General features: G+C 35.1%; 1 pseudogene; it reads left to right on the forward strand.

The window, feature by feature from the left end:
• Positions 1 to 2,728: 2,728 nt before the first annotated feature.
• LOC131845168 (uncharacterized) lies at positions 2,729 to 3,518 on the forward strand (annotated as a pseudogene).
• Positions 3,519 to 14,590: the final 11,072 nt, after the last annotated feature.

The raw sequence follows: 14,590 nt of genomic DNA on the forward strand, positions 1-14,590 counted from the left end.
ATCCACATGGATCATAAATACGAGCGATGAGGGAGAGAACTGTACGCTTGGTTAGGGACTTCTGAGGCTTAAAAGAAAAACTGCATGTAAAGGAATCTGCAGTCGGATTATACTGAATACCAAGTACAGGAATGGTTGGTGGGTTATCTGAGTCATGAAATTCATATGGACCCTGTAGATGTTCGAGGGGTATGTCTTTGAGCAATTCGGGTTCATTACTAATCCATTTTCTCAACTCATAACCACCACAGGCCATTAGGGACTGAAGTTCTGTTTTTAATATTTGAGCTTCAGCGAGTGAACTCGCTCTGGTTAGGCAGTCATCAACATAAATATCATTTTCCAGAACAGCAGCTGCTCGTGGGTATGATGAGCGCTCACGTTCAGCAAGCTCTAAAAGGGTACGAATGAAAATGTAGGGACTAGACCGTAGGCCGTAAGTATTTGTAGCTAACTCGTACGTAACAAGAGGTGCAGATGGGGATTCACGCCACAAGATTAACTGATACCGACGATCATTGGGGTGCACCCAGGTCATCCGGAACATCATTTTTATGTCTGTCACAAAGACCACAGCATGTCTACGGAAATTAAGAAGGATATGAGTGATATCTCGTTGGAGCTTGGGACCTGTGTGTAAACACTGGTTTAATGAAATACCATTAGAGGTTGGACTACTTCCATTAAAAACAACACAAATTTTAGAGTGGTCGTCGGCCTTAAACACTCCGTGATGGGGAATATAATAATGCTCAAGTAATGATGGATTATAGGAAATGGGAGACATATGGTGAAGATCTATGTACTCACGCATAAATATAATATAATTTTCATGAAGCTCTAAGTTGGCATTGAAACGTCTTTCTAAATTTAGGAAACACTTAACCGCTGTAGACTTGGATTCACCTAGCTGGGGACGATCTGAGATAAACGGAAGTCGGACAATAAAACGACCGTCACTCTCACGGGTGATGCCATTCTTAAAAATACGTTCGCACTCTAACTCCTCAGGATTGGGATTGAGAATTTGAGGCAGTTCCTCAATTTTTTAAAATTTCTCTACGACCTGGGATAGAGAAATGCCAGTCATACCCCTATGACTGGCAAGGGGAAATTACCAGCAACAGGTCGAAATTGGGGACATTCTCGTAAATAATGGGAACCACTATTACACATAATTTATGGCACTTCTTATTGGAAACTGGTACCTGGGAAACGTAGGCCCTACGCGGGCGGTTAGATTGCTGGTTATACGAGTTATATAGGTCTTCGTTCAAACGTACGGGAAGTTGGGGCAGAATCTACTAATGCTGCATCACCTACATTATCATAGTGGCGGCACTCATCCTCTAAAAAAGTGATGATCTGATCAAACTGGGGCAGTCGATCACTATCACCACCGTAACGCCGCTCAAAACGAGCCTTTAACTCCAGGGGCAACTTATTAAGGCATATGTGCACTAGCATATATGACCAACTAGTCACAGGTAGCTCTAAGCGTTCTAAACAACGATAAGCTGTTAACAATGGGTTGAGAAACGAAGCACGTAATCCATTCAATTTAAGTGGTATGTTAGGTAAGGTAAGGATCTGTGTTATATATGTATCCGCCAGTATTCGCGTATTATGATATCTCCGCTTTAACAAATCACGAGCGATAGGGTAATTCTCTGCTTCAATACGTAAATGTAATAGTAGATGTTTAGGCTCACCCGATAATGCACCAACAAGGTACTGTAACTTATTAGTAGGGCTAAGGTCAGGCTGGGAATCGACAATACTATCAAATTGGTCGACGAAGCTCAAATAGGATCCGCTTTGGCCATTAAAGGTAGGAATAGGTAAGTCGGGTAGTTTATTTTTAATACACATTAGAAGGGAAGGTATTAATGGAAGCCGCTTAGGAGTACTCGACTCTGTAGGGGGATCATGGAACAATTCAGGCTGCAACTCACTAAACCTAAGCCGCAACTCATCTACCATAGGCCGCATTGACTTAGATAAGGTTAGAGTATCCTTATACTCCTTCGTATCAATCACCGGGTTCAAACCGCCAAGGAGACAAGAACACGCTTCATTAAATTTAGCATAGTTCTCATTCAGTTCAGAAAGTCGCACAATAAGCCTATCACGTGACGCAGAAGGCAGCAAAGCATAAGTATCCGTAATCCAGTCACTGATCAATCGAACAGTACCCATTGACTGACGATACTCAACAGTCTCACTGAATAAACACGCTTTCACCGTATCATTAGGATTCGACATCTTTATTTTAAATATTAATTACCGCAAACAAAAGAAATATTTAACAAAATACAAAGATATAACTCACGAGTATTTATAAAGGCCAAATAAAATATAATAATAAAAATTATTAACTATATTTTCAACCAAATCAAGAATGTACCTAAATATTACTTAATACAGAGTGAGCATACAAAGTACCATAAACACAATATTCTCGCATGGCGGCGCCACTGTGCACCTAAACATACGCTTCTGTACTCTAAAAATTATATAAAACTAAATAAATTGTTTTGTGTTGTAAAAATGTTAAAAAAGTGAAATACAAATAAGTATACCCGTCTAGAGAATATAATTTAAATGAAATTACCAGTCTAACTGTAATTAAAACAATTGTCATGAAGTGTTTGGCTACGTACAGGGGCCGTATTATGAACTCTTATTCCCATTCAGTTTACGGCTTAAACTGAACTGCCTTGCGATTTCGTATTACGAACGCTATTAGCCAGCCAGTCAGCGGTCACGTGACAGCTGAACGTCTTCTGCCCGAAAACTGACCGGCTATTTCGTATTATGAGCGTTTCATTTGACAGATCTAAGCGGACGCAACTGTCAAAAAGACCGTTTAAAAACAATTCAGTTTACGGTGGCTTCATATTAGCTTTTATAGAATTGTTTTCTAATTTATAGCTTCATTATTGTAATTTGGTTATTATTTCTATTTCTATGTCAGTTTTTATTATGTTTATAACATGTTTGTGCAGTTATTTCGATTGTTTTTGTTTCGTTTTAATTTTAATTATGTGTGATGAACACGAAGTATTGGTGTTTTTGGAAATGTGTGCACCCTACGAAAAAGAAGTAAGGAAAGTGAAAAGACGTCGATTACGCCACCAATCCAATCTAATTGATATAGATAATGAACAATTTAGAAAACATTATAATCTAAATAAAGATTTGGTGCGTAATATGCGTGCGAACTCATATCGGCATATGAGTTCGCACGCATTTTACGCACATTCGGTATCATCGAAATTTACAGACCTACCAGTGGAAACTAAGGTATATTGTATTGTAATTATTTCACTAAATCACTAGCTGACTATGTCAGGTTTTAGTAGCATTATTGTTTATGCTGCAGGCTCGTATCAACGGCCTACTTGTGATATTGCTGTTCATTCGCTAGCACAGCCAATGGCAAATAACCGATTTATTGCATTTACCCAACATCCAAAAGTAAATACATATATAAAATTCCAAGGACATCTGAGTAAAGGATAGATAATAAATATTCAAAGTATTTCTATACAATTAGCAACTGTTATTGTTGCAAATACATCTATGAGTACCATGTACCATACCATATGATATATTGATAATATATATGGTAACATACAAGTAAAGCCTAGAAAGCAAGTATACAAGTATGCAACAGTCTGATGATGTGCAGTCTCTCCGGCACTTTCCTCCGAGGACAATTAATTAAATTAAATTAATTATATTTTAGGTTTTATAATTGGAATTTGGAATGCTGGGTGTATTGGCTGTATTTGACTGTACACATGCCACCCCATTGTAAATTAAGAAGAGATATTACTGTAGAAAACAATACCATTCATTAAATATATAATTGGTAAGTGAAATATAAATTAAAAGACATGTTTAATAATATAAGCACTTTTAATATCTTTTTTATATAATTATATAAATTAACAATAAACAAGATTTTAGACATGCAAAATATGTTAATGATTATACATCTCTGAAGCTACTTATATACTAACAATAAATTGATTACTTAAATATTAAATGACCATAACACTTAGACCTATGTTTCAAATAATCTGTATCCACTTAATTAATCAAATAATCTTCATCAATGTAATTAATCTGGAAAAAAAATTTAGGTTAGTAATGCTGACATGGAGATTATAAGTGTGGATGCCAACTGGAACTGGAGCTATCATGACATTTGGGCAGAGGCATTAAGCAACATCTAGAGGACTTAAGCTGGAATAAATCCTTATGATTACTTGGTAAGAACAAAATTTTATTATGAAACTACAAACATCATTACATCTAAGCTCTAAACTTCAGTAATTTAGAAACATAGTTATGTATCAGCACCAACAGTTATTGTGCTGTGTTTCTAATGAAATAATACTTTTTGTAAATAAATATTAATATTATAGTATAAAATATGTGTTTTTTTTTAGGAGATCCAGGATATGCTTTAGAGAAGTATACTCCCATCTCAAATGCTATACCAGGACCACAAGAAGCATATTACACTGTAAGAACATGGAATATCATTGAGAGCAAAATTGGGCTTCTAGATTAGATGCCTACATGTACTTTGAGCTCTTATAGAAAACTAAATGAAGGTCTAGCTGCTAGACAAACCCATGTTGTTTAGTTGTGGAACTAAGAAATTGAAACATTTATAAATAATAATATTGTTAATAGGTCAATGTTTTAATTATTTGTTTTTATAATAAAGGATATAGGTACATTATTTATGTCTTTTATTGGTAGTTATAATTAAAGGGATATGATAATTTTATTATATACTAGTTATTACCTATGACTTTGTCCATATGGCATACCTAGTTTTTGTTAAAATAAATAAAATATTTCAAATAAAAGTAACTTAAGTTACTCCTTTACACAACTCATTACATATGACAGTGAAAGTATCCCTCAAATTTGGTCCAGCTGTTTCAAAGATTAGCAAGAACAAACAAACGGACAGACAAATATTTTTATTTTTTTAATGTCATTTATCTTACCTTATATATGTATGCATTTAATGAAAATCTGTTGTATGGTGAACTTCAGAATTACAAACAGACACTTCAATTTATTTGCATAGATACATGTATTTCAGATTTTACTGAGATTCCTATTAAATGAAATAAATTAAAATTCAGATGGTTACCTTATAACACTTAAACTTGACAATCCTTTCCAGTCTTTAAAACCCCCTTTTCCTAAGGAGTTTAATTGTTGAGTAACGTCCTCACACAAGCGATTGGTATAGTATTCTCGAGCGGACTTATTAAAGCCACTTGCCATTTTCCTATGGGATTTTAAAAATCCCATATAATTTCAAATTACCGGTATGATACACGACGTTGACGAGAGGTTTCAGTCCCTGATCTACAATTTAGTTAGATAAATATACAAATATAAACAGTTAAATATTAGCATTATTTTAAAAAAACATTATTAAGAAACCGTTAGGAATACTTACGTTACATTAGGTATATTTTTCACAATAATTGAATTATTAAATTTAACTTGCGTATAAAGTAATGGGGGTAAGGGGAGAATGACAACATCTTGTTCAGCCCAACTGTCAACCCCTCCTGCACGCGCTAAACGGCGGTGACAACCAAGTTGTCACGGTGCTCCCTGCTAGATAACAGACGGGGCTCTGGCGACCGAGAAAGTGGCGGTATAACTACTAACCCTACCAGGCAACTGGATAAGAGAGGCTACAGCGGCCTTGGGAATTAAATGATTTCAAAAATGTCTGGAGCAGAAGGCAAAGGGAAACCACTGCTACAAATCTCCCAAGAAAGTTATTATGGAAGTGCAATCAGATATACGACGAATGCCATGCGAACCGATTAGCAACCGGCGCCGTGATGCGACCGGGGCGCGCGGTGATAAATGGACTACCAGCCATTTTGTGGTAGGGAACCAGGCCACTCATGGAAACTCTGCCACTAGAACCACCATTAAACTGCGACATATCCAGAAGATAGGTACATGGAATGTACGGGGTTTACTATGTCCTGGAAAGCTTACTATACTAGAAAAGGAAATTACTAGAAACGACTTGACATCTGCGGCCTTAGCGAAACACACTGGAGAAATAGTGGACATTTTCTTACCGAAAACCACGCCGTATACCACTCTGGCAATAATAATTCTAGTGTAAATGGAGTGGCATTTGTAATTCCAAAACACCTTAGGAATTATGTAATTGGCTACGAAGCGGTTAACGATCGCATACTAAGTATCAAACTTAAAGCATGTCCAGTCAACTTAAACCTCATTTATTTCAAGATTTATGCTCCCACCAGCACAGCTAGTGATGATATCATAGAATTTTTTTATGCTAAATTAGAACACACTATTTCTAAAGTCCTAAAGAGAGAGATACTATTAATCTTGGGCGATTTTAATTAAAAAATCGGAAACAACTATCATAAAATCAGCAGTTGCGTTGGAAAATTTGGACTCGGTATAGGCAATGAAAGAGGTGAACGTCTCATACAGTTTGCCACCGAAAATAACTTTGTTATAACAAACAGTCTTTTCGAACATCATGTGCGCAGACTTTATACCTGGACATCGCCCGACGGCAGTTATCGTAACCAGATTGACTAACTATTCTAATTAACTCACGATGGAGAACTTCAATTTAGTACTCTCACACTTTACCTGGAGCCGACTGTGGGTCAGATCACCAATTACTTGTTACAAAATTAAAATTAAAACTGAAAGCTACTAGGAACACTAGCAAACAAGTAAAGTTAGAAATAAAACATTTCACAGTTTGTTGAAATAGTGGAGAAAAATTGGGATAACTGGACAAACGATAATTGCGCTGACATAACATCAGAGCTGCTATGGACTAAAAGGAAAGCTGCAATTACTCAAGCTGTGGTACAGTCCACACCACCAACTGTAACAAAAAAACGCCAACATTGGATCTCTGATGACACCCTGGCTCTGATTGAAGAGAGACGTGAGATAAAGGTTGCTGGTGTAAATATCACTGCCATAAATATATTATCTGCAAAAATCCAGACAAGATGCAGGAGTGATCATAACGCCTATCTTCAAAAAATCTGTGAAGAAGCCGAAAATCACGCAGATAGATATGAGTCCAGAGACCTATTTCGGAAGATTCGTTTAATCACAAGAAAATTGTCTTCTAGAACTTGGGCAATAGAAGATAACCAGGGCACAGTCGCTACAGAAATTGATAAAATCTCCGAAATATGGCAATCTTACTGTCAATCGCTCTTTGCAGATCCACAGTCTCACCTCTCCGAAAACATAAAATTCGAATACAAGAATTTAGAACCGAATATTCTTAAATCGGAAATAAGAGCAGCAATTAAACATCTTAAAAACGGGAAAGCAGTCGGTACTGATTTTATTCCAATTGAGACCATCAAAGCCTTGGGCGAGAGAGCGGTCATAATGTTTCATGGAATATGCAACAGGATATGGCAGACTGGAGTTTGGCCAACAGACTGGGCACATACTATCTTTGTACCCTTACACAAAAAAGGCTCTACAAAGAAGTGTAGTAATTACCGACTCATAGCCCTAATCTCACATGCTAGTAAAATCATGTTGCATGTACTAAATGAACGCCTAAAATCCTGCCTATCTAAGGAAATCACGCCTGAACAGGCAGGATTTGTTAAAGGAAAAGGGACCCGAGAGCAAATTTTTATCGTGCGACAGATAATAGAAAAGGCCCGTGAATTCAATAGGCCAACTTATATTTGTTTGTTGACTTCTCAAAGGCGTTTGACTCTGTGAAATGGCCAGTTCTGTGGAAAACGTTACTGGAAATGGGAACACCGGCACACCTGGTATATCTCCTTCAGTGTCTATACCAGAGCGGAACAGCTTCAATACGCACTGACGAAATACTGTCTGAACGTTTCCACCCCAGTGCTGGTGTTCGCCAAGGATGTATAATATCACCGCTACTGTTTAATGTGTACACGGAACTTGCCATGCGCATTATTTTAGAGGACTGGACTGACGGTATTAACATCGGTGGTTACAAAATTACAAACTTACGCTATGCAGATGACACGACCTTGTTTGCGACTAGTGCTGAACGTTTGGAAACGTTACTCCAGAAAATGGAACGAGTGAGTAATGAGTTTGGGTTAAAAATCAATCGTAAAAAGACTAAGATCATGATTGTTGACCGCGCAAATAATAATTCGCCCGAAGTCACTCAATTGGCGAACTGTGAAGTGGTCCCATCCTACATTTACCTGGGCTCATTAGTTTCGAATGGAGGAGGTTGCATGGAAGATGTCAAGAGACGTATGGCCATGGCAAGAAGCGCTATGGATAAGTTGAAAAAAATATGGAGGAACCGAAAAATAACAAAGAATACAAAAGTGAGATTAGTGCGTACACTCGTGTTCCCCATATTTCTCTACGGTGCCGAGACGTGGACCCTGCGGGATATAGAAAAGAAAAAGATAGACGCTCTGGAAATGTGGTGCTGGAGAAGAATGCTTCGGGTATCATGGACCGAATTCAGAACAAACGTTTCTATACTCGAAGAACTCGGCATTACACAGCGTCTATCAGCAACAACACAATCACGCATTATTTCCTTCTTCGGTCACGTTTCACGAAAAAACGACGCATCCATAGAGCGACTTGTCATACAGGGTAGAGTTGATGGTACTAGACCCCGTGGACGATCACCCATGCGATGGACCGACCAAATCAAAGCAGCAATAGGCGGTCCACTCCACGAGTGTACCAGAATGGCAGATAGTAGAGACAAATGGCGAGCTGTCGTGTGGTGGATGACATCAGCCTCACATCCCACTACATAATGACCACGACCGTTCTGATAAGAACGAAGCGAATGAGAAGAAGAATGTAATGGAAAGGCTAAGTTTCAAATTGTACATTAAAATCAGAATTAAGTACTTTGCGCGGAATTTTAAGTAGATGCACAAAGTTCGTTTGGATATTAGAATGAAAATATTTTTTACAAATAAATCCGAATTATTAAAAAAGACAATAAAACTGTCTGGAATATTTTTGTATATTACACAAATTCTACCATTGTATCTTAATTACTGTTTTCTATATTTAATTTACATTTATTTAATTAATATTTTGTCCAAAAAGTGACATACAAAAACTCGACTTAACGTTGCAACGAATGTATGCGTATCCGAACGCAGCGCGAGAAAATCCACTAACCAGTCAGAGACAAACTATCCAGGCAGAATACGGTTTGAATTTGGACCCTCATAATACGAAAAAGAACAATTCAGTTTAAGGCCGTAAACTGAACTGCCTGGAAACTGACTGGATTTTAAAGAGTTCATAATACGCCCCCAGTTAGAACAAAAAGATTGAAGATAACTTTGTATTTACTGATTATCCATAATTCAGAAAAGTGCAGTGAAAATACGTTAACATAAAAAAAAAAAACATAAAATACATTTACGGTTTTCTATCTTTGTTTACAGTGATAACAGTGCAGTTTTATATCATAAACAAAAAATGGGGTAGTTCGATAGAATTTTGTAGTGTGATGCGATCTCCAACATTCCAAAGTTACTCATCATTAATGAATCCTGTACATAAACACATGAACGTCTATATCAATTTCAACGACTATAGTAAACATCGCTGTGGCTCAATAGTCATGTGCATAGATTTTTAATAAGTGAGAAAATACTGATGGTCGTGCGTTCAAATCTCAGTAACCCGATATTTACATATATTGGTTTTTTGTTTATAAATAGAGAAGCGAAGACATAAAATTGAGTTTTAGCAACACTGCAAATATGAGTTTCTCAGAAAATATAACTTGTAGAAATAAACGTCGAAATTATTCTGATGGAAATGAATTGAGTAACTCAGATACAACGTTAATGGACTGGAGTGCGACAAGTTTGCTAGATTTATCAACTAAAGATACACAATACATATTAGAATTGAAACAGCAAATTGAACAATTAAAATTACAACTGAGTGTAGCCAACGAAGAAATAGATAAACTAAACTTAGAAAATACAAAGTTAACTAAACGGGTAGAACAGTGTGAAACAAAATTGAAAATGTTTAAGTCCATTAAATATGATGACATGAACAGAAGCAACGTGCTAACGCCAAATAAACTTAAACCTAGTCATACCAAGACATCAACACCTAATTTACGACGCAATAAAAAGGAATCTGTATTAGCAACCCCACTTTCTGATATAATATCTGAAGACTCCCAGAATATTATGTTGAATACGAATGAACAAAATGACATAATGAAATCGCCACAAGGTAACTCAAGGAAGAATGACGAAAAAAATATTAAAAATATTAACAACAATATATTGGATATAAAACAGACTACATTAGAAATGAGTCAACAATTAAATTTACGCACATCCAAACATGTAGATTTTATTGACAAGAAGCCGAATATTATAATTATGGGAGACGAACAAGTACGAGGACTTTCCAGAGAAATGAGGAAAACACATCGAAATGAACGTCGTTACCAGATATCGTCTTTTATTAAACCAAATGCAAATTGTTACCAGATTTTGAATAATTGTAATAATCTAAATAATGCTACAAATCAGGACATCGTTATTTTAGCGTTAGGATCGAACGACAGTAAACCCTTTGAGTTTATATCAATGTTTTGTAACACATTACATAGACTAAAATCATGTAAACAAATATTTGTAGTAAGAGTACAAAAAAACAATAATCTGAATGAATTTACCCTAAATGATCATTTGAAGTGTATAATCAAAAATTACGAAAATTGTAAATTTATCGAAATAAATCACAATCAGGTTTCAAAAAAATGTATATGCAATGACTTCAAGTATGTATGTCATACTTTTGTTAGGAAGCTATGTTTTAAATTAGAAGTAGAAATTGATTACTTAGATTATAGACGTAGATACTTAATAAAATATAAAGACCAGACGTGTAATCATTTTCACAAATTAAAAAAAATCAATGCAAATAATAAATACTTAACCAATACAAAAAATATTACAGTGGCGAGTAATAAGTCTACTAGCAACACAAAAGGAACTATACCATATCTTTTTGAACAAATGAGGATAAAAGATAATAAAAGACTAGAACAAAATACAAATAACTCAGGGTTTTTTCGTAACTAAAACAACAAAATTAACATTGCTACACCAAAATATTGCAGGCATATTACATAAAAAAGATATATTTGAAATAACACTTTGTAATTTAAGACAACAAATAGGTGAAGTTGACATAATTTGTTTTACTGAAACATTTTTAAAAAGGGGTACTGAAAGTAATTTGCAATTGAAAGATTATCGACTTGCCTCATGTTATTCAAGGGATCAGCGTAGAGGCGGTTCATGTATTTTATTAAAGAATACTTTGAATTATAGCCCAGTAATAATCCCCATAAAACCAATACCATTTCAGTTTGAGTATTGTGCCACAGAAATAAAAAATATGAACATTGTAGTTGTTTGCCTGTATAGGGTGCCAAAATCAGACCCAAAAATATTTTTTAATAAATTGGATGAACTTTTAGGTACATTGAGCAAAAATACTAAAAAAAGTTTAATTGTTTGTGGGGATTGGAATATCGATCTGATTAAAAATTGTAAACTTTCAACTGAATTATCATCAATACTTAGCAATCACAATATTAGGATTCACATTGATAAACCAACCAGGAAGAATACATGTATAGACCTAATATGTTCCAATATTACGAAAGTACAATCTAGTTTACATAGCCTTTGCCTGTCAGATCATGAAACTGCGCAAATAATAAGTTTTCAAGCTTTAACAAATACTTTTAATACTAATAATGATTACTGGTTTGAGAAGCGTAGAGACTATAGTTACGATAATATAAAGAAATATCAACAATATGTGGAATCACTCACATTTGATGATGTTTTACATGAAACCAAAACAGAAGCAGCATTCAATAACTTCCATAATATTTTAACCCTCTTATATAACTTATGCTTCCCTCTAATAACAATAAAACATTCAAGAAAAATACATAAAAAAAGATGGATTTCAAAAGGACTTAAGAAATGCTGTATTGTTAAAAGAATCTTGTATTTGAAATATCATTTAAATAAATCCAATAAAAAGTTAAATAAAATAAAATATAAACAATATTCAAAAATATTGAGGAACTGCATACTACAAGCACAAAAAATAAATAACACGGAATATATTATCAATGCAAAAAATAGATGTAAAGCTGCTTGGAACATCATAAAAAGCAATATGCAGTCAGAAGTAAATAGAGATGAAATAAATGAAATAAAAATAAATAAAAAGACTTATAATGACCCTAAAATAATATGTGAACAATTTAACAATCATTTTATATACCGGACTCATGAAAATATAACAATTAATGATAAGAATTATCGTAACTATGAAATAAAATCTAATAATAATAGCATATATTTGACACCCATTAATGAAACAGATGTAGAAAAAATAATTACCTCATTAAAAAACACAAATTCAGCAGGATACGATGATATTACCACAAAAATTTTAAAGCAGTGCAAGAAATCTATATCGGTTGTATTAGCCCATATAATAAATTTATCTTTTACTGAAGGACACTTTCCAACACGATTGAAATACTCAGTTATTAAGCCTTTGTACAAGGGTAAAGGAAATAAAACAGACATCTATAATTATAGACCAGTTGCACTTGTAACTATATTAGCCAAAATAATAGAAAGGGCAATGTACAATAAAGTTGACGCTTTTTTTAATAAATTCAACGTATTGACTGAAAAGCAATTTGGTTTTAGAAAGAACAAATCGACCTCACTAGCTGGTTTTACTTTGGTAAAAAAGATAACAGAAAGCCTTAATGACCACACACCAATAACAGCTATTTTTTTAGACCTTTCAAAGGCTTTTGACTATGTTCGTCATGACATTTTATTGGATAAACTTGATAGATATGGTATACGAGGAAAAGCTAATAAATGGTTGGAAAGCTACTTATGTGAAAGAAGACAGTGTACAGAAGTGACAAAAATATTGAATTCGCGTAAACAAACATATAGATCCAAATACGCAGTGAATGGGCTTGGAGTACCTCAAGGTAGCATACTGGGCCCTTTTTTGTTTATTACATATATTAATGATTTGCCTAACATTGTTAACTGTGAGTGTGTATTGTATGCAGATGACATTACTTTACTTATTCAGAATAAAAACGAAATATCTTATGAAACAAAAATAAACAATCAACTAATATCGGTAATAGACTGGTTAGTAACAAACAATTTGAACATCAATATGAATAAAACAAAGATAATTCAATTCCAAACTAAAAAAAAACTGATATAAATTTGAATATATCCTATAAAAAAAACGTTTTTCGCGGGTAGGTGGTTAAAAAAGTAACAGCTGAGTTTTGTTATCACTACAATTTTATTTATTTATAAATAGTAAAACTCTATTTTTTTTACAAAATTATTTTTATATTTAACATAGACATACTTATGTTGTGATAGTTGTAATTTAATTACCTGCAAGAAGCCGCTGAACCACTTTTCACTACTATACTATATAAAACATTCATACAATGGCAAGCATACTGGATGTACTCAAAACACAAGCCATCCTGGAGAAGACACTTAACGATCGTCTTAACACCTTTGAGGCGCAACTAAAAGCTCCAGCGGGCGAAGTCAGTCTGAAGCATCTGAATGAAGAGTTCCGGTGTTTCCGTGATCAAATCAATACCTCTGTAAGTTTATTGCGGCAGCAAATAAGTCATCTAATAGCAGGCATGGATGCCATTGAAAATCGTCACCGAAAAAAGTTCCTGCTCTTGGGTGGTATAGATGAAAGGACAAATGAGAGTGTTCGGGAAGCTACAGTCACTGTCATAACCAAGCATCTTGGAATTCAAGAATTAACACCAGACAAACTTGTAGTCTGTCATCGCCTGGGAGCTCCTTCGGTGGGTCGCTGTCGCCCTATTCTCATTAAGTTCAATGATCCATCACTTCGTCAAACAATCTGGGCAAAAAAGTCTCTATTTAAGGGCAGCTCGTATTTATTGTCCGAGTATTTGACACGCATGAGGCAGTCGCTGTTTATTGAAGCTCGGAAGCATTTCGGGATCAATAAAGTCTGGACTTTGGATGGTGTCATAAGCGTGAAGCTTCCTGATAATTCGCGGGTTAAAATATTCATGCTAGAGGATTTAGAAAAGCTGATCGCTATGCAGAAGCCAATGGAATCTTCTGTAGCCCCGGTTGTGGACAGTGCAGCCTCTAGTAGTAGGTCTACATCTGCCGCCCCCAAGTATCATCGGTCTACGAGAGCGACTAAGAAATGAACTGCCGTTATTAATGTTAAAGTGTGTATCTTTTGTTCTTCATTTTCTCATTCTGATCCCAAACTTGCATCACTTAATCTGTTATACACCAGCTGTTGTTGCTCGATCGATATAGTAGTAAACATTATCTTCTCTCTTAGCTTAATACTTCATTACCTACACTTATCTTATTTCCCAAAGTACCGTTCAGATGTTTCAATA

Source organism: Achroia grisella, unplaced genomic scaffold (genome assembly GCF_030625045.1).
Source record: "Achroia grisella isolate CSIRO2021 unplaced genomic scaffold, CSIRO_AGI_Agris_v1 utg4567, whole genome shotgun sequence".
Classification (NCBI taxonomy): Eukaryota; Metazoa; Arthropoda; class Insecta; order Lepidoptera; family Pyralidae; genus Achroia; species Achroia grisella.